At 49.4% G+C, this 21,708-nt stretch overlaps 1 long non-coding RNA gene across 1 annotated transcript in view; it reads left to right on the plus strand.

Annotated features, from left to right (window-relative positions):
* The first annotated feature begins 5,056 nt into the window (after window positions 1-5,056).
* LOC125613950 overlaps window positions 5,057-21,708 on the plus strand; it is a 40,560-nt gene continuing 23,908 nt past the window's right edge. The window contains exon 1 of the long non-coding RNA XR_007344560.1: window positions 5,057-5,250. This is a non-coding gene — a long non-coding RNA (uncharacterized LOC125613950). The remainder of the gene's footprint in view (window positions 5,251-21,708) is intronic.

The following is a 21,708-nucleotide window of genomic DNA, read 5'->3' on the forward strand; positions in this document are numbered from 1 at the left end:
TCCTCACAGGGATGGCGTGTGGGGTGTGGCCATGACCAGAAGCTTGGAAGGCTTACTTGGTGTTCTGGGACAGGGCAATTGATCAGTCTACTCTGTGGACTCCCTGTCAGGAGGGGAGCACTCTACCTTGCAGTTCCTCCTAGGGAAGGCTTCCTGGAGGTGGTGTGGGGCTACCTGACCATAACCTCCATTCTGTGCACCATATATGCCCCATCAGAAACTCTGCACCCAGGACTCATTGACCTCATCCCCTCTGTGGCTGAGTGTGATCACTAAGCCTGGTAGAACCCTAAGTCTGGTGGGAGCAGGAGTGCCTGGATGCTGGAAGAGCAGGGGCCCTGGTAGCAGATGTCCTTTCTCTGGCATCAGACCCAGGCTGTATCTTTACTCCCAAACCGTCCTTGGACCCACAGCTTTCTGCTACTGAACTCATGATCTTAACAGGCCCCTGTACTCAGAGTTTCAGAATTTTCTCTGATTCTCTGTGCTAGAGACTAAAGGTTGTCCTCCAGGATCTACCCATCTTTCTCCTTGTTAACAGATCCTGAGCATATTCAGGGCACAGTGGGTCCATCTTATGCATGGCCTTTCCTGCCTTCCCTTGCAGCTAGCATTGGCCAAGTATATAAATTCTGGTCAATGAAATGTTAGAGACTATGAGGGCTTGTTAATAAAGGTAGCTGTCTCAGAGGACAGCTTTGCCTCCTCCTACTTTCTTCCTCCTGCTTTCTAAAATGTAGACATGATGGCAGGAACTCTAACAGCTATTTTGGTCCATTAAGTGACCTGGGGAATAAAAGTCACATACTAGGATGGTAGAGCAGAATAAGGAGGAGCCTGGGTTCATGAGAGGCCTGGAATTGCCTGAACTGGTTTTCTTCAGGCCTCTTTTACCTCGGGTCTCTGTTAGAGTTAACTATTCCTAGTCCCACCTGGTATACCCGTCTTTCTGCTTTATGCCCCTTGTGTACCTCTTACACTCTCCTGGCTTTTCCCACAGTTTTGACCATTTCATTATGCAAATTAAATACCTTTGGTGGATCCCCATTATCTTCTAAATAAACACTAAATCCTTACCCTCACGTCCAAAACCTCTCATTGCTGGGTCTGATCTTGTCTTCCTCATCATATCTCCTGTACCTTATGACTCTGCAAAGTTGATTTCCCCTGGCCTGGATGCCCCACATCCTCTGTCCTGCCTGTCAAAACTCTACCCATCATTCAAGGCTTTTTTCAAAGTTGCTTCCTCTAGGAAGCCTTCTCAACACCTCCAGGTTAGGACAGGTGCTATCTCCTAGGTAGATTGTAGATAATAGGCTCTATCTACCTGAAATTATCTTATCTCTGAGTCTGTATCAGCTTCTTACCAGACTGCAGCCTGGGCAGGGGGCTGGACTGGGTCTGTTCCTTCCAATGTTCCCTAAATGGCCTGGCACAGGTCCACAACGAGTAGGCCCTTGGTAAGTGTTGGCTTATTGAAGCGAACCTGACTTCCTATTTCTGGCTTTCCCAAGGGGCAGGGCCCATACAACTGTGCAGAGATCCCTCCCAAGGGACGGGACTGTCCCAACTCCTGATTTTGCTCTCCTTAGCTCTCCTTCTCTGTGTCATGTGGCCACTTCTTTGGCACTGGCTGCCAGCAAGGGGGGTTGGAGCGGGTAGGGCCTGGGCGGCAGATGGACAGGTGCTGCCGCCTGGGGAAACAGAGATGTCAGAGTTGACGCGGGGAGCTGGGCCGCTCATTAGATCTGCTGAACTGCTGTCATGGGCTCCTTTCCCTTCAGTGACAGGTTCACCTCTCCCCACCTGGGTCCTGAGCGCTCGCAGCTCCCGCCCTCTCTCCTGACAGCACTGACCTATCTGGGCGCTGCTCTCACTCACTAACCCAAAGGCCACTAAGCATCAGGGCCGTCTCCACTGAATACAAGGCCATTTGTCTTTCAGGAGGAATGGCCCCTCCCTTGTGGGATAGCTTGCAGCTTACTGTCACTCTGTGGCTCTAGCTGCACACAGAGGAGCCAGGGGAGAGATGACTGGCTTGGGCCAAACTTTGTCTTGGATTTCGGGGGCTTTGAGTCCTTCTGTGCTTGCAGCAGTGGGTTCTACCTAGGCAAAGTCTCAATTAAAACAATAAATCATCACCAGAATAAAGTGTAGTGGGGCCACAGAGGGTTGAAGCCAAATTTGAATATGATAGGCCTATAAATTACAGTGACTGCCTGATGCTGCTCATTAGGGGCCCTGGGGCTGATGAGCACTCCTGCAGCCAGCTGAGCAGGTGAGTGGTTTGCGTGGCCACATTTGGGAGGATATGTGTTCTTTGGAAACTTTCTACTGTGAGTGTGGTAATATAACATGCAAAAGCACAAGCGTTGAAGTCAGCATGCCAGAGTTCAAATCCAGCTGGGCTAAGTAATAACTGAACTTGAGCATCCTGAATTTTTCTGTAACTTAGCTTCTTTATCTGTAAAATGAGCATTTATGGCCCTCTCATGCAGGTTAGATCACATGGGTAAAGCCCTTGGCAGGGTTTCAAGCACCTAGTAAATGCTTTGTAAACTATGATTATCCCTTAGAATGTAAGCTCTCAGAAGACAGGGATCTTATCCACACTGACCATCTCAGCATCTCTAGTACAACAAACTGGGCCTACCAGATGCCAGATAGTAGAGTCTCAATTACTATTTATGGAATGAATAAACATGCATCTAGAAAGTGAGCTTCTATTTTTCTATCTCCCATAAAACCTGCTATAGCACCCTGCATGCAGTAGATGCTTAAAAACTCATAATATGTTTAAGTACAAAGTGTCTTTGCAGTTTTGGAAGGTGTCTTATATGTAATTAAGAGCATTAAAGGATCTCAACTGAGTGATGTCTCATGAGGATGTCTCAGTCTTCCTAAGTTTCTCCTGAGTCACCAGCTAAGTCACCTCCCCCAGAACTGGGCAACTTGACCCAATAGCTAGTGTTAGGGAAAGGTCTAGACCTGGATGGTGGGAAATCTGAGTCCTGTTCCTAAATTTTTAATGATTTTACCGTTTGGCCTTGGGTAGGTCACTCCCTGACTCTGGGCCTTAGTTTGCATGTCTGTAAGGGATGGGGTAGGGTGCTTGTCCAGGTTTCTTTCAGCCTGAGCCTTATATGATTCTGATTTTAAGCTTCCAAGCTTCCCCAGGACCCATGTATGGTTTTGTACCTCTGTCCCCTTGAGCAGAGCCCCGGAGCCTCCTTTGTCTATGCGCCCCTCAGGGACAAGCAACTGCATACAAAAGCTTGGAAGAGTGCAGTGGAGGCAGAGCCTTGCTCTCTCTGAGTTGAGTCTGTGGGAGAGACATACAGGGGCACTGGCAGTGCTGAAGGTGGGTTGCAGCAAGAGTTTCATCTTCTGATCCCTTCTGACCAGGTCCTGGGGTCCCAGTATAGGAAATCCAGTCAGATCTGTTAGCCTCCTCATTTCCAAGAAGGGGTTAGTGCAGGAGGCTGGAGGGTGGGGTGTGTGGGAGGACAGGATGAAGATGCCAAGAGCCATCATGGCAATCTCATCTGTCCCAGCCATCTGCTTCCGAAAGACCATTTTCTGTACAGAGCTCTCACTGGCAAAGACCCAGCTGGAGCCTGTTGAAAAACCCTCCTCTAAACCAATATGACCAACTACACCATGGATGTGTTGTGTGCCATCTTTCAGCTCTGTCCTTACCCTGCTCCGAGAGTCTAGAAAACCAAGGACCTCTCTCTGTGGAATCCAGGACTTTGCTGCTTATGACTTCTACAGACAGGATGCCTTATTTTCTCAGGTTTCATGGAGTCACCTGCCCAAACTCTATTATTCATGCCCAAAGTTGGGTCTGTTGCTGAGTTCTCCACTCTCTCCGGTCCTGGGCCTTCTGTGTCTTGTATGATGGGGCACCTGGAGTGGACAGGGCGGGGAGTGATGGGGAGGTCCCATCCCTGAATGCCCAGGACCAATGTAAGGCTTTTCTGTGTGCCTTTGGGGTAAGTTACTTATTCCCTAAGCCTCAGTTTTATTATTGACAAAACAGAGATAGTACCAGACATGAGGTGTACACCTGTAATTCCAGCAACTCAGGAGGCTGAGGCAGGAGATCACGAGTTCAAAGCCAACCTCAGCAACTTAGTGAGGCCCTGTCTCCAACAACAACAACAACAAGCCATGTTGAAGGTTGTGGCACAGTGCTTAAGCACCCCTGGGTTAAATCCCTGGCACCAAAACAACAACAAAAACAGAGAAAGCGATAGATAGCTTGCAGTGTCCTGATAAGAGCAAATGAGATTATGGAGGTGAAAAGAATGTTGCAAGCTATAAAGTACTGTGTGCAAGGGGTGGCGTGTGACACTGACACACGCTGGTGGTCCAGCCTCCTGAGGGTGGGCAGCTCCCTTTGGCATGATCCACTTCTTTCCACAGAACTTCCTGTCTCCTCCGAGCAGCTCCTCCCCTCCCCCAGAGCTCTCTGTTACAGTTTAATCCACCTAATTGAAAGACTGTTGGATCAGGCAAGGAATTTATCAAAGGAAGGAGAGGAGAGCCTGGTGCCACTTGGCTCCTTGCACACTTGTCCTTTCAAATCCTTGTAGATAATTCCATTTGTACAGTAGGAGCAAGGCTGGGATTTTGCAAGACAAGAAGGGTTGGGAGGAGAAAAGAGAAAAGAGCTGGGGAAGGGAGGGATGAAGGCCAGAGACTAGAAAAAGCTCTCGGGGCTTAAGGGTGGACTGGTCTGGGGCTCTCTCGGGCAGGACAGGCGTTGGCAGCCACAGGGAGCAGCAGGGGCAGAAGTGGGAAGGCTGAGGGGGAACTGCTGAGCAGGCGAGGGGAGGTGATGCCAAGCAATTACAGCTGCTTTGCCTGCCAGAGACAGAGGCTCTGACTGCACTGGAGCCAGTTTTCTGACGTGCCCCGTATTGCACATAAATCGGCATAACTCTAGGCCTCAGTCACTGTCTGAATGTATGTGCCACCCCACTCCACTCACATGCTAAAATTTAACCTCAAGGTCATAGTATTGAGGGGTGGGGCTTTTGGTGGATGATTAAGTCATGGGTGATTCAGTCTCCTGAATGGATTAGCGCCTTTATGAAAGCCGTCTGAGGGAGCTCGCTGGCCCCTTTTCCCTTGCGAGTTGCAGCATGTGGGAATGCAGCGAGAAGTTACTATCTATTAGGAAGAGATCCTCACCTATTCCAAATCTGCTGGTATCTTGATCTTGGACTTCTAGCCTACAAGACTGTGAGTCATAGATTTCTATTTTTTGTAAATTACTTAGTCTAGTGTATTTTGTTATAGCAGCATGAATGGACTGAGATGGTACACTTCTCCAAAGTAGGAGGTGGGGAGAGGGGAAGGTGGCAGAGGCTTGACCAGAAGTTTCTCTAGGAGGATCCAGCTGAACTTGATAGAATGAAGGCAGAGCGTCCAGGGGAAGGAAGTGGGGACTACAGCACTGGAAGAGAAACAGAATGGATGGGAAATGGCAGGGAGTAAAAGGGTGAGACCACATTGACAATATGGTGGGTGTGATCCCTAAAGAATTACTGGAGGTTATTATTAATTATATTTTCATGATGAAAAAATAGTTGAATCTTCAGGAGTGGCAGATGAGTGGGCGTAACAGAAAAGCTGGGGCAGGCAGGGGCAGGGCAAGGGGAGTGGGCCAAGAAGGGGAAACTTTACACAGAAATTCCTCATGGGGATGTACTCATGCATTCCTGCACTCCTTGTGCCCTGGGTGGCGTGGACATACAGAGAAGTAAGGCATATCCCTGGCTCCAGGCGGGAAGGCATATGAGAACAGTGTGGCGAGTCAGTGCTGGAAAGGACTGTGAGCACTATCCTGTGGGAATCCTGGGGACACTATGATTGATTTTCTGACAATGGGGCAGGTACCAGGACAGGCTTCAGAGAGAAGGTAGCATTGCTCCTCTCGAGAGCCAAGAGATGGGTTTTTAGGGTGCTGATATAAGTTAGAACTTGTCAGCAGAAAGGATTCTCACAACAGCTCATCTTCATTCATATCTCCAATTCACAGAGGGTCACAGTGAGGCTCACCTAAGGTGACATAGATCATGCCTTTGACACCTCCATCCAATAATCAAGAGGACTCTCTGTTACTGGGCCCTTTTGATGAGGTTTTTTTTGTGGCAAACAAGAAAATATCAGGACCTTGGACAGGTCCAAAGGGGTCTGTGGGAGGCACATGTGTCTGATGATGTGTTGGAATTCAGGATTGTGGTCAGTAAAGTACCTTTCCAAAACCCAGGGACCTGTGGACTGGACACTACTATTTGTAAGACAATATGATTTAGGGTACAAATGAATCTGAACTCAGACCACTGGACTGGCCTGTGACTGCCATGTTTAGAGACAGGTCCTCTCAAGCAGAGGGGATTGAAAAATGTGCTTCTAGGCGTCTTCAGGGCAATTTGTCCCCATCCAAGCATAAAGACCTTGTAAATGCAAATATATTGGCTGAGAAGAGATGTATCACTGGTAAAGTATGTTTTGATGAAGGGGTGATGATTGGAAAGGTCTAGAGCAAAGACTGCTGCCCAGGAGGGATGGGCTAGAGATGTGTCAGAGTAAGGGCTGAGAGATGGAGAGTACACAGCCAGGGCTGTTTGCTATCTTTCTGGGGCTTCACAAATGCTTGGTGGCATTTGAGGGACCACAAGAGAGGGTCAAGGGCAGGTGGGGTAGGGGTGGGAATCCCTAAAGACAAACATTATAATTGTGCTTCTGGCAGAAACTCTTCTGAAGGTTAAGTTAGAAATGGAAGTCTTGGTCAGTGAATTCCCCACTCCTGAGAAATATGTAAGTGAGACAGGTCACAAAAAGACACATACCCAACAAGACATCAGGATAGTGAGGAATGGACGCACATGTGTGCAGGCATTACTAACATGGACGGGAGTATATCAAAGGGCTACATGCACTTCTGTGTTCACACATCTGCTCTTGGCTGATCAACATGGGGTGGCCTCTGAAGGCTGAGAACGATGATGATGGTAATGATGGTGATGTCGATTTCCAGCTAGCTGCCTTATATATAATTATTTTTAAAATTTAATTGATAAAACAATGCATGTTTATAATTTTAAAGTTAGCATTAAGTAAAAGCATCACAAGTCAACACTACTCCCCTCCAAATCTTTCAGTTCTTTCATCCAGAATCTACATAGCTCATATTTCTTCATAATATTTTTAGATAGTTCCTGCTGGCTTTATTAGTTTAAGGTGCCATCTTTTGACTTTTCAGTCTATGAAATTTTCACTCTTTTAAAAATTTTTCATTAGTACATTATAATTATACAAAATATTGGTGGTCATTGTGCATTATTCACACATTCATATCATATAATTTGCTCCATTTAATTCCCTAGTACTTTCCCTTTCCCTCTCCTCCTCCTCTGTCCCCATCTCCTTCCTTGTATCATATTTTACAATTCCTCCTAAAAATCCTGAGAAGTAGAAAATATTCTTTCCATTTCTCAGGTGAGAAAACAGAGGCATAGAGAGGGTTAAACAACTTGCCTAGGTTATTCTGTTGATGGGACCAAAGCTGTGACTTCCCACGTCCAGATTTTCCAATTCCAGGTCAAGAGCCCCTTCTACTGCACCTCAAATGAAGCTGGTGATCACAGCACCCCCGAACCTATGGCCCAGAACAACTTCTCCAGGGCAGATGGAGAGTCAGACCAATGCATTCAGCAGGGTTTCTCTTAATATCACTGGCATAGTTAGAAGGCTAGATCAGTGTGTTTACAGTGACACCTCCTCTCTTAGCCATGTAGTCTTGGGCAAATCAACCTGTGTTCAGCTGCAAAATGGGAATAGCAAATTTAACCCATCAATTGTGTGGAATAAGAGGATACATGTAAATGACCTGATAGTGCACAGAATTATAGAGAATTCTGTTTACCCTGAATGTCAGAATCTGCCCTTTTCCTAGGGAAGAGAACTACCAAACGGGTAGTGCTGAGGGGCAGTGGAGTGCCCCTGCCTTGGAGGAATGTCAGCAGAGGAGAGGTAGCAAGGGGACCCTAGAAGGCCTTTGCTGATCTGGGAGGCTGACCTCTTTCAGATCCAAGGGACCTCGTCCATGGAGATGCAAGGCAGGGACTCGTGGAGATATCCCTTCTGGTGGAGACCAGCTCCCTCAGCAGCCACAGGGCTTTCAGCAGGCAGATTGGTTTTGTGGCCAGAACCCTAGGGTAGGGCAAGAGACCCCCAGGTTCTGCTTGGGGCTCTGTATTCAGTTCCCTGCCATCAGCAGGAAAGACACATGGCGGCTGCATGGGCACCGGTGTGTGTGAGGTGATTACCCCTTTAATGTTTAATGTGCTGAAAAACCATTAGACCCCGAAATGGACAAGTTCTCCATTGGTAACTTTAATTATTGTTAAGACTCGGTCATGCCTGCTTATTAGCAATTATGCATGGCGTCTCCCAGGGTGCTGTGGGCCTTCTGCCTTTCCTCCCTTCTCCTGAGGAGAGCAGATTTGCAAACTGCCGCATTCATTTCTTCCTCACAAGTGGCTCCTGTTACTCTCTTCCGAGTCTGGCCTGGCTTGGGCCTGAAGAGGACTGTCTGTTCCTTCTCAGAGGGAGGAGGGGGAAGGGCAGCCCAGCATAAATTGGGAGGAGCTGAGGTGGGGTAACTGCGGTAGGATGCCCTTCACAAAACACTTCTACTTCCAGGGTCTCACTTCCTTCTATCACATCATTTCCCCCATCTTATAGATGAGGAGACTGAGGCTTGCAAAAGTTGGGTAATGGTACAGACCACTCAGAGTGCCTGCTCGGCCTCTCTTCCCTTCTTGAATCATGTACTGACACCTTGGGCCCGGACAGCCATGCCAATCCCACATGATCTCAAACCCACCTCTCCTCTCTCCATCTCTGTAGCTACCTAAACCAGGTGGGACCCCTGCCGAGCTGGAACTATTAAATTGGGACCCAGTCAATTGGATGGTGGGCCTGGGAGACGATAGAGAACAAGTAACACACCAGAGATGGAGAGAGGTGGGGGAGGGGATGCGCTCTCCATCTCTCAGTTTCCAAGAGATACTCCCTTACGCCCCCGTGGCTGGCCTGGGACTAGCTTTGGAGTCCCTTCAGACTTTGGTGGCCAGCAAAGTAGGGTTCCCTCTGGAAAAATGGGGTCACCCCTCATCTCAAATCACTGGCAATGCCCCCACCCCCTGGGCACTCTTCCGCAGGGACCACTTCTTTCTCCTGCCCCCCTTTACCCAATCTAGGACGCCCTAACTGTGGGCCCCGCTAGGCGATGGCCGAGGAGAGCCAGGTGCCGGCAGCCCTGCCTCTGGCCCTGACTGTTAAGAAGGGGAGAGAAAAAACAGCAGGAAAAAAAGTGAACATGAGTAATGGGCCTGGAATGAGGCGTACGAGATAACACTGAATAATAACACGTCAAAAACTACAAGATGTATTTTTTTATTTCCCAGTGGAGTTTCCATTGCGCTAATCCATCACTGTAGAGCAGGCAAGATTATGCTTCCCCCAAAAAACTCTGGGAGATAAATGTGAGTAAATTAGGGTTTATTATATTATTTGGGGTGATATAATTTCCAAGCGGGCCCTTATTAAATTACTTCCTCTGGTGCTGACACCTCCTGCCTCACGGTCCCTGCACCTTCGCTCCACTTTCCCTGACTGAAGCGGCTTCGTATTTTAATGTCTCCCATCAGCTGTGGGTGGGGGCGGGGCGGTGGAGAGAGCTGGAACGAAGTGCTGAGTCACCGCCAGCCTTTGGGGACCAGCTGCTTCCCTGCTGGCCCTCCATGACCACAGCCTCAGGCCCCCACAACACCAATGCTGAAAGCCACAGGGAGAGGCCCAGTGTACACCTCATAGATGGGGAAACTGAGGCCTCAGGAAGAAATGCGACTTGTTTTAGGTCACACAACTAGGGAGGGGCAGAGTTGAGACCCATGACCTGTGTGTTGATGGCCAGGCCGGGTTTGTTCTCTGTGAGGGCTCTCTTATTGTTGGTAGGTCTTCTTGGCTTCAGGGCAGCTCCAAGTCTAACCTCAGAGGCCCATGGAGTTTAGGGGTCTTAGTCATCTAATCTGAGATCTAACCAGTGACCCGGAGGGAGGTGTGTGTAAGAAGACCTGTGATTCCACCTTGACTTGATGGAAGACTGTGTGAGCTTAAGTGAGTGACTTTACCTCTCTGAGCCTTTCTAGTAAGTATACTTTGTAGCAAAAGAGCTTGTCACAGATTAGTGATTTTCAGATATATTTCTTAGCAGTAGGACCTTTTTCTAAAAAATGAGATTTCGTCCAATGAATGCTAACATATAGAATATTTGAATGAGGAGTTACTCTGATTGAAGAAAGGAACTGGGGGCTGGAGCGGGGTGAGAAAGAGGGCTGGTTTCACCACTAACCTACCTTCCATTCCCTTTTTTTTCCTCAAACCAGCTTGAAACTATGGGGCTCAGTTTCAGCATCTCACCCTGACTCTGCCCTGCAATGCCCTCCTTGCACCCCCACCAAATCTCCAGGGATGGATTCCAGCATCTCTTCCAGCTCTGAGGGTCTCTGGGCAAACTCCACGTGACCATCCACACAGCTCTCTGGGCCTCAAGAAGCACAGTTCAGTGGAGCTCAACGTCGTGAGCTGTTTTGCTGTTTACTACTGTGTGACTTGGGAAAGTTCCTATTATTTTAAATCTCTCTGTTCATCACCTTTAAAATGGAATAATAAATAAATTCGATCTCATAAACGTGCTCTCAGTTATAGCTACTGTTCGCCTTAGAAATTCTACCACGTGGGTATGTTTTGCTGAGGGTTATAATAGGTGAAGGATGCTATTCCAAGGCATTTGATGCTTAACAAATGGGTAAATGCCAACTTGGTTTGCAAGGTAAGAGCTCTGGAGATGGATGGTGGTGATGGTCCACAGTGATGTTCATGTACTTGATGTGATGGAGCTGTACACGTAGAGATTGTCGCCATGGCAAAACTTAGGTACATTTTACCACAAGGAAGCATTTGAAGAAGGAAAACATGAGAGCCTGGCTCTGTGGCTTGTAGGTCTGGCATGGCTGAGAGAACCTACGATGGCCAAACTAAAGGTGTTGGGTTGAGTTCCTGTCTGGAGGCTCCAGAAAAAAATTTGCTTCTGAGCTTATTCATGTGTTGGGAGTTGTAGGACTGTGGTCCCCATTTCCTTGCTGACAGATGATGGTTACTTTCAGCTCCTAGGTCACTCTCATAGCTTGTTCATGTACTCCCTCCCCCACCTGCACTTAGCAAGGTGTGTGGAATCTTCCTGCGTCCAGTCTCCGGGCTTCTCTTTTGACACCAGTGGGAGAAACTTGGCTCTTTCTTCCTTCCCTCTTTCCTTCCTTTCCTCCCTCCTTCCCCCTCTCCCCCTGCCTCTGCCCTTCTTCTTCTGTCCTGGGGATAGACTCTAAGGCCTTCTGCATGCCAGACAAGTGCTCTACCACTGATCTACACCCCTAACCCCAAAGCTCTGCTTTAAAAAGCCTCAATAGTTAGGTCAGCTCCACCAGGACAGTCTCTGTCCCTTAATTAAGGTCAACTGGTTTGGGACTTGAAATACATCTGCAAAATTCCTCACAGCAGTGCCTACATTTGTGTTTGATTGAATCCTAGGTGTGGGACACCTTGCGGGGAGTTTGGAAATGTGCCTGCCACAGGAAGTGTCCTTAGAATGGGAACTGAAGCGTCAATAGGACTTAGAAGTGTGAGGAGGAGCCTTGCGGAGAGAGAGCGCAGAAGAAACAAAGGCTTGGGTGTGGGAAGGGGAGGAGCTGGAGGTGGTGAGAGCCCTGTAGGCGGGCAGGGTGTTCACAGGTGGGGTTCCCCGAGTGCTGATGTCAGCTGGGCATGAACCCAGAGGTGTTGATGTTTCCCACTGCAGAGGCGCTAAGGGTGTTTTAGAACAGGAATGACAACCTGGGGTGGCTTAGGAAGAGAGGGGCTGGGCCACTCTGGGGGTGCTTTGGACCCGTGTAGTCTGGAAAAAGCAGAAACGTTCTCCTTTGCCCTGCTTGAGAAGAATGTGGTTCCTTTCTCCTTCGTTGCGTATTCTCCACTCCTTGGATAGATAAGATGAAACAGTGATGAGCCAGGCCTGTCCTGAGTCCCAGGACACAGCAGTGAGAGATGGACTTGATCTGTCTCCTCTCTGAGGGACTCAGTCATGCAGAGAGGAAAAACAAAGCAAAGAGGAGACTCCTGTGCAGGGAGCAAGGCAATGACAGGGGACACATTGGGGGCCATGGGAGACTTAAGGAGGGCTCCTGACCCAGGTCCTGGTGGAAGGTAGACAAGAAGGAGCTGCTCATCGCTGCCTGCTATCCAGGGGCTCAGGAGATGGAAGAGTGACAGAGGCCCCAGGAAGGGTCTTCTGGGGATCTCGCCTGGGCTCTGTCCCCTTTGCTCAGGGAGAAGCCTGGGCCTGTACTGGAGGAGCCAAGATCAGTGCCAAGGCAGGAGGAAGTACAAAATTGTTTGATCTGAGTCTGGCCCCTGGAAAAGAGCTAAGTGTCTTTCTGTTGGCAGCTGCAGCAAAGGTACAATCATTAGAAGGTGGCATTTTGCATTAAAATTGTCCCCATCAGCCAGTGACATTTTCTTGTTCCTTCTGGTCAGGAGACCTTTTAGTGCCACAGATTCAAATGACTCAAGCATCAGAAGTTCTTTCCCTCTGGGAGAGAAACCCAGTCTAGTCATCCTGGGGTGGATCCGCACATTAGCTGGGGTTAAAAAAGTAGATAATCCAGTGGGCACAGCAAAGTCCCAGGGCTGGGCACAAGGACACAGAGGAAAAAAATACACAACAGTGTTTTGTGCAACTGAGCTGTTTTGTGTCTATGAGGATTCGAGTCTGGGTAGTGAGCCCAGTAGGTTGGGCTTTGCAGGTATATTCATGATTGTGGAGAGAAAGAGCCGCACCTAAATGTGTGTGTGAGTGTGTGCACCAAGGAGAGAAGTGCACAGGTATGCACACGTGTGTGCAGGCAGGTACCCACTTGTGCCTATTGACATATGAGCTCCCAGCCCATAGTGCTACAACTGGACAGGTCACCTGGAGACCCTTCAAGGGGCACCATGCATCCCTGGTTCTCAAGCCCCAAACCCAGGAGTCCTCCTTCCTCCTGTCCTTGAGTTCAGTGTATCCCCTTCAGAGAGGCCTTCTTTGACTGCTTGAGTCAAAACAGTTCCCCTGTCCCCTGTTATGGTTTGGATGTGAGGTAGCCCCCAAAGGCTCATGCAAGACGGTTCAGAGAAGAAATGATTGGGTTACGAGAGCCTTAACCCAACCAGTGAATTAATCACCTGATGGTATTGAGTGGTAATTAAAGGCAGGTGGGTGTGGCTGGGGAGGTGGGCATTGGGGCGTGGCTTTGGGGGTATATATTTGCATCAGTTGTGTGGAGCCTCTCTTTCTCTCTCTGTTTTCTGATGGTCATGTGAGCTGCTCCCTCTGCCACAGTCTTCTGCCATGATGTCCTGCCTCACCTGGAAGCCAGAGGAGTGGAGCTGAGACCTCTGAAACCATGAGCCCCTGAATAAACTCTTCCTCCTCTACAGTTGTTCTGGTTGGGTCTTTTAATCGTAGCCGCAAAACAAGCTGACTAAAACACCCTTCACACGTATTCTCCATCCCAGCCCAAGCCTCCCATGCATTATCTCTATGGGAAATTATATGCTACGAGTTTGTTTATGTGAATAGGATTCTTTCAATTCCTGTAGAATGCTGTGCCCTGACAGCAGAGCCATCTTTCTCAATCACTTCTGTATACTGTTGGCACTCAGTAAGTGACTGATGAGCCACTTGTGTCTTTGTGCTGCTCCAGGGTGATGCAGGTCTTGGGGGATAGGGTATTGCTTCAATGCTGTGGGCATCACGATACAGAACAAGTGAGCTTGAGGGTGTGAGCTCCCTGTCATAGAGAGCATTCAGATACTGAACGAACACCACTAGCTGTCCTCACCTACAGGAAACCTCCCAGTGCCATACTGTGGGATACAATCCTCAAGGACTGGTCCCATTGGACCTTCCCAGCCTCACCGTTGTCTAATTATGGCCTGTTCTTTAGACTCCCTGTCTGCATGTGCATGTGCCTTTAATGTGGCCTGTAAGGCCCTTCCCTTCCTTTTTCATTTTATTATTATTATTTTTGTGATGCTGGAGGTAGAACCCAGAGCCTTGTGCATACTAGGCAAGAACTCTACCACTGAGCTACATCCCCAGCCCCTTCTTCCTCTTATCCTTCCAGGCTGTTCTTGAATATTTATGCTTTTCAAAGTCAGGTTTGACTCCCCAGACAAAACCCAGACCTCCTTCCTTCCTGATTCTGGGGGCCTGTTTTGTGTGCCTGGTTGTAGATCTGACAGCTCTGGTTATATATATGTCCTTGTGTGTTTCCTGTAATAGACCCAAACCTCTCAGAGGCAATGCTGGAAGGTCTGGCTTGGGGGTGCCATGGCTCCTAAGAGGTGCTTGAAGGTTGTTGGCATGTGATGGGAGGTCTGGCAGGAAGGTGAAGGATATGGCTTTGATAGTAGGCTCTTCTGCTTCTGGACCATTCCCCTTATCCCCTCTGAGTTTGTAGCCATCAGAGGTCTGTCCTTTCTGGTGATTCCTGTACTCAGCTCCAGAGCCTCTGGCTTTCCTAGGAAAAGATGCCAAGTGGCTGACTGTCCAAGCCTAAGGGGAGCCCAAGAGGCAGCTCAGGATATTGGCCAGGGGTCACAACTCGTGGGGCACCTTCTGCAAGCCTGGCTTACCAGGAAGATGGACTTGGAACACAGACCGCTGGGGAAGCTTAGGAGACTGCTCCCTCCAGATGGATGGTTCTGGGAAGACTCCCCCGCCCCCTCCCCCAAAAGGCCAGAAATGGCTGAGAATGGAAAGCATGAGCCCAGAAGAACCCCCCCCCCCCATACATATTTCATCAGAGATGCAGAGCACAGATGCAGGAGTGAGGGGGGTTGTCTTAGTGGGTTGCCCTGGGTTGACCCATACTGAGCATTTGGGCAGCTCAGGCCACCTGAAGAAGGATGCCTTCCTTGGGGCAAGATGGGCTCTTGGGCTGCGTGTCTACAGCCGAGAAGGCTGGAGGGATGCTGTGGGATAGCACCTTGAACTTGAAGTCGGAAGCTGTGGAGTCCAGGCTGCCTCTGCCAGTCCTAAGTACCCAATTTTGGGCACTGAAGCCTCAGTTTTCTCATCTGCAAAAGGAGATCACAGGTTTTAAGCACTGTTTTGTGCACTATCTCATTTAATCTTTATAACATATCTGGGAGGAACATACTATTCCTATTTCGCACTTCTCAGATGAAGAAACTGAGGCTTAAGCTAACCAGTTTCTACCCAGCTGCACAGTTAGCCAGTGCTGGGGTCTGAACCTGAGCTCTGTCTAAATGTGAAGCCCATGTTCTTAGCCCCTGGCCATGAAGCCTAGAAATCCCTGCCAGGTCTAGTTCTGAGGATCACTGTGAAGATCTAAAGGAACAACGACTGACCACACAGTTGAGGGGCTCAGCATGGAGCAGGCGTACCACCGGGCTGTGTGGCCTGGGGCTGGGGCTGTCTGCTTCTCCCTGGCAGGCTCCCCTCCTCCTCCTGGCTCTTGCTGGGCCAACCCTGGGAGCGGGTGCAGGCTGGTGCCCTCTCTGCCTGCTTCTGCTGCTGCTAAACTTTACACTGGGCTCTGTCATTAGCCCAACAACAAGCTCCCTGTTTGACTAGCCCTGTCCAAATTTGCTCGGAGTGAGCAAGAACCCATGGTAAGTAAACGGTTTTGTGTTGATATTTGAGCACTAATGAAGAGGCAGCGAGCGAGGCCCATTAATAACTGAGGAGATGATTGTGTTTGCAGAAGGCCTGTATACAGCGTGTCAGCCTGCCCAGGCAGGGCCCGCCTCCTTATTGATTTCCCAATCATCTGAAGCAGTGCTCTTGTTCTCACCCCAGGTGGGGCCCTGTCTGTGCAGTCCCAGGGTTGATCTCCTTTCCCTGGGTGCTGAGACCCTGCAAAGGCATTCGGCCTGGGGTCTCAGGTGAGGGTAGGAGTTTCATTAGTTTTTCATTCCTTCATTCAATGTGAGCGGATAGAGCATCTTTTATGCATGAGTCACTATACTTAGCCAAGTCCCAATCTTTACTTAGGGAGTAATTTCTGGCCTGCCTTACTTAGAAATAGAACTTACCCTTGAACTTCCTGGCAGGGGTGTGGCATGGTCCCTGATACATGGGAAAAGGCTGATTCTCTGCTCAGACTTCTGATCATGCATTAAATGATGCACTGTCAGCCTGCATGCACATCAGGGCCCTCTGTCATCATCTTGGACTGCCTGCCTGCCTGGTCTGTAATGGGAGATGACCCTCTGCCTGGCGCTGATGGATGGCATATTTCATTCCTATGTTGTCCTTACCCCTGAGATCCATCAGGTTCAGCATGGGAACTTCTGGCTTTAGGTTGGAAGAAGGGCTACAGGGCAGAGCTGGAGGCCCATTGTCCTCCCCATTGGCTATAAGATCCTGAGCTCTCCAGGGAGATGCCACAGCAAGTCCCAGGCCAGGGCTCCAGGAGGGCTACCAGGACCCCCTGCGTGAGCTAATTTTTCTGGGCTGCTCTGCAGTGGACTCAGGATAAGGCAACATCCCCTCTGATGTCTAGTCTGGTTGAAGAGGCTGACTTGTGAACAAGTGACCAGAAAAGAATAGCTATGTGTTGACAGGCACGAATCCAGGACTGTGAGAGCAGGGAGAAGGGTAGTGGAGGGCAGGGAGGACTTTCCAGAGGAAGCGACATTTGAACAGGCTCTTTAAGGCTGTCTAGTGACTTATAGAAGTCACAATGACTGTTATTATGTGTGGAGGAGGAAAAAAAGTGGGGTCTGCCATGGGCACAGGCTTGCACAGAGACTCAGACTGGTGTCTCTGGGCCTGGGCAGGGTTTTTGATTCGGGCTTTGTCAAGAAAGTCTCTAATGTGGGATTAGGAGGTGGGGTGGGCACGGGGGTGAGATGTCCCTGGAAAAGCATTTTCTTCGACTAGGTGTTGGTGCCCACAGCTTCTTCTCCTATTGAGTCTTCCTGGGAAAGGATGAAGGAAGGTGTGAGTGGGGGTTCAGACTCATCCCTGCCCTGCCAATATCTGGGAGAATAATTTCGCTACTTAGAGCCCTCGTGTCCTTGTCTGTGGCATGGAGCTATGATGGCTGCCTCAGGGCATTTGGGGAGAATCATTTGGGGTAAAAGAATAAAAAGTGGGATAAAGAGAAGCAGCACAGCTCTGAGGGGCTGTCCATGCACACAAACTCCAACTTTAGCCTCGGCATCCAAATTTTATCCCTAGCTAGAGACACATGCATCTCACACACACTGACTCCTTTCACATGATGTCCTGTGAAATGATGTCCTCCTGCTACAGCCCTGGGGTCAGGACCCATTGCAGATAACTGAGAAGAAACTGGGTTGCAGGAAAGCAGGGGTAGATTATGATGCTGGGACCAAAGGAGTGAGGGAGAAGGATCAAGGTGGCTCTCTGAGTCAGTACTAAAGAAGCCAGCGTGGCACAGTGTCCTTCTTCCCAGGACACAGAGCCTCCTGGCAAGGCTGTTTGGCTTGAGTACCCTCTACCAAGGGGCAATCCAGAGCCTTCTTGTGGGGCTGGAGGAGTTCTGAGGAGTGGAGATCTAGCCCCGTGGGCCCCCTCAGTTCCCTCAGCCTTTTGTTCTAGTCCCCAAATTGTTCCTTTTCTCTCATTCAGTTTTCAAGTTCAGGGAAGCTCAGCCAAGGGCTGCAGAGAGACAGCCCTTCTACTGAGGTCAAATCCCCAGGTCTGTGGATGTCCCATTGACCTGTTCTAGTGGGAAGAGGGGATGCTGGCAGTGTGACCTCCTTCCTACCATCCTCACTGCCACACTGTCTCGCACTACTTACTGCACCACTGAGAGATGGTAAGCACCAGCCCCAGCTCCCCAGCCAACTCCTATCCCCTAGCCTCAGGTGAGGACAGACGTCCAAAATGGAAGATGGCTCAATTATTTATCTGGACACCTTTCCTGAGATGGGACCAGTCTTTCTCCTGATGACCTGGTCTATATCCAGTAGAAGAAATCTTTAGTAAGGAGGAGAAAGTGACATTCAGTTACACTACCTGTGGTTGTAGTATCCCACAGTGGTTCCCAGGTGCAGACATCACCTGGAGGTTGCAGTGGGTATCTGACACAGTCTGGCTGGGCACAATTCAGGAGCCACTTGTCAAAAGAAACGAACTTTATTTTTAGAACACACACACCAAACCACACAGCTCCTCAGGAAAAACCTTCAGAGCCCAACTGCCACCACCGGCTTCCCACAAGCCTCTCAACCTCCCCCACTCCTCCTGCTCTGGAGGCTGATTGGCTGGGTCGCGTGGGTGGAGCCAAAAAAAGTCCCCCAATGAGCAGCTCCCTGGTCTGAAAGGGCGGGGAAACAGCCCAATGAGCATCACTGCAGAGGAGCCAATCAGTTGGCAGCTAGAAGTTTGCTGCGGCTGCTGTGAGCCAATCATCAGCCGGCAGCTGGAAGTTTGCTGGCAGCTGGAAGTTTGCTGGGGCCCCCTTCGGCTGTGGCTCTCAACAGGTATCTGCTCCCCACTGTCAACCAATTAAATCAAAACTCTGGGATAAGCCCAGGCATCTCCCCTCGCCCCCTTAAAAACTTCCCAGATGGTTTTTATACAGGATGAGGGCTGATAACTGTTGAACTGGAGATTTAACTACTGGGTATTATTTCTCGGAGGCTGGTTCTCTCAACTTACATGCAAGACTTGCAGGATCTGAAGGGCCTTTTGGTTTCCCATGAAGAGAAAACCTGGATGGAACCAATTGCCTAAGTACCTGAGCTAGAGGTCAGGAGGAAAAAGCAGCAGAACTTTGGGGAAGGGAAGAAGAGAGGCCCAAAGTCTGGGAGGAGCAAGGGAGCAGAAGGAAGGAACGCCAGGTATCACCTGAGGTGAGATGGAGAGAAGCGGAGAGCAGCTGTGCACCTTCCTCCTGTTCCTGTGTGCTTGTCTGATGTGAAGATTTATTTCTAATATGTCCCATGAATCCAGCTGATAAGAACATAGGTAAGGACAACATGGGAAGCTATTCTGGGGCATGAGAGAGAGAGAGAGAGAGAGAGAATGTAAGCGGGTGCTGGAGAGGGGGAGAAAAGGTATAAAAAAATTCCTAAGAGAAATCTTCAATGAACATCTAATTTCCCAAGAAATTTCAGGGCAGAAACGTGGGAATTTTTTTCTCGGCTTTTGCCTTTTATCTTCAATCTGAGGTGAGACCCCACAAGGGGCTTGATTGCTTTTATTTGGCTTTGCATCTCTTGTGGTCAAAATACCTCACAAGAATACCTTAGAGGAGAAAAAATTTATTTTGGTTCATGGTTTCAGAGGTCTCAGGCCATGTTGGGCTGACTCCATTGCTCTGGGCCTAAGGGGAAGCAGAAGATCATGGTGGAAGGGTGTGGAGGAGGGAAGCTGCTCAGCTCAGGGCAGTCAGGAAGCAGAGAGGGAGGGAGAGGAATGAGTGACAAAAATATATAATCCCCAATGACCCTCTTCTTCCAGTCACACTCTACCTGCCTAGAGTCATCACCCAGTTAGTCCATTCAAATCATTATTCTATGTAAATTATTAATCCATTATGTGGATTAATCCACTGATTAAGTCACAGCTTTTGTGATCCAATCATGAATTTTCGGAGGACATCTCATATCCAAGTCATAATAGCTGCTGACATGAGATTGGATATTGTGACCAAGCCAGCCCTGGAACCACTGGTGCTACCCCAGTTAGTTAGGAGCACAGTTTTTCCAGCACCTGGAGGAGGATGCTAGGTACAGGCTGCAGAGAAGAGGACAAGATCTGAGTCATGGCAGACTCTGCAAAGAAATGGCACAGGGTGGCCAGGCGGCATGTAGTGAGAGGCTGCAGTTATGACACACAAAGAGCTGACTAATATGCCCTTGCAAGAGAACTGTTTGCAGACCCAGAGCCAGAGGGCCATGCGGGCGCAGTGCTGGCTCTCTGCCCGGGAACAAGCATGTGGCAGCGTGGGAGGAATCGCTTTCTCCCTCATTCAGCATTTTACCTTGGCCTGTTGTATAGGAACTCCAACTCTTTTGGAAATGTTGGTAGGCATTGCTTTTGCTCTTCCCTCCAAGTGGGCTGATGGGCTTAAAAGTGGGGCCTGCCCAGAGTGAGCTAGGAACACTTTCTTTCCTGCCAGGGTTTTCCCTGCCTACAAGGAAGGAAAGGAATTCCTTTCCTGCAAAATCCCTTTCCTCCTCCTTGGGGCAAAGTTTACCCTTTGCCTGGAAAAGACCTGCGGTTCTGAGGGCAAAGTTCAATTGTGAGTGTTAAGAGCCCAGCTGTGGCTGTGGATCCCTGCCATGCTTGTGGACCCAGCCTTCCCAGCAACACAGCGGAAGGTTCTGTCTGTTCACAGGGCTGTTGAGCCAGGCAGCAAAGGATGGCTCCATTGAGTTAGGGGAGAGAAAGCACTGAAGGAAGAGAAGGAGGCATGAGTGTCATGGTGGAGGCACCTGGGGAAGTGGCAAACAAAGCTGAAGGAGGCCGGAGGCGGGGTCTTGGACACCAAGATGAGTTTGAACTTTTATTGGACAGACAAATGGGAAGCCATGTAGGTTTGTTTGGAATTGAAATTGGAATTGCAAAAATTGGAATTGAAAGAATCTAAAACCTGACCACTGACTAGAAGAGAGGAGTCAGGGAGAGAGACATCCTGGGGAACTCCCGGGTGACAAATGTGTTTGAGAGATGTGGATGGCACTCTGAGAAGAGGAAGTAAAAGGAGGAATTAGGGTGGGAAAAAGACAATGGCTTTGGTGCCAGACATTTTTTAAAAAAATATTTTATTAGTTGTTGATAGACCTTTGTTTTATTTATTTATATGCAGTGCTGAGAATCAAACCCAGTGCCTCACACATGCCGGGCAAGTGCGCTATCACTGAGTCTCAGCCCCAGCCCCTGGTGACAGATTTTTGAGGCTGAGCTGTTGAAGGAAAATCAGAAAGCTGGATTGGAGATGAGGGGGTCTGGGGTTTGGGGATTTAGATACAAGAGCCACAGTGGCATTAGATTAAGGGAGGGGGGAGGGAGGGAGGGAGTGAGGGAGGGAGGGGAGTACAGCTGGGGATACACTGCTGAGAACCTGTACACATGGGGCTCAAGGGTAGAAAGAATGGTGAAAGGGGCAGGCAGGGAATGGCCCAAGGTGTGGGAAAGCAGAAAGTGGCAGAATAGCAAGACCAAGATCAAGGACTAGAAGTGTTTTGGGTTCAGAACTCTGAGTAGAACTTAAGAAGGGGATTGTTCAAAGTGAGAACCACCACTCAGAAATCAGAGGATAAGGACTGCTGATAGCTGGTAGGGGTGGTCATGGGGGTTGGGGTCCCTAGTGGCCTCAGCTATATTAATAATGCTCTTGGGCAGGATCCAGGCTGCAAAGACTTGAGGAAGTGGAGGGCCCAGGGCAGACCTCTGTGAAGCTGGGAAGGGAAGGGGAGGGGGACCAGAGCTCAGAGGTTCAGGGAGCAGGTGTGTTTGGGAGAAGATGGAGAGTGGGGCTGAGGAGGGACAGTGGCTCGTGATCACCGGGCTTCCTCCTTGGAACT

The sequence above is a fragment of the Marmota marmota genome, unplaced genomic scaffold, assembly GCF_001458135.2.
Source record: "Marmota marmota marmota unplaced genomic scaffold, marMar, whole genome shotgun sequence".
NCBI lineage: Eukaryota > Metazoa > Chordata > Mammalia > Rodentia > Sciuridae > Marmota > Marmota marmota.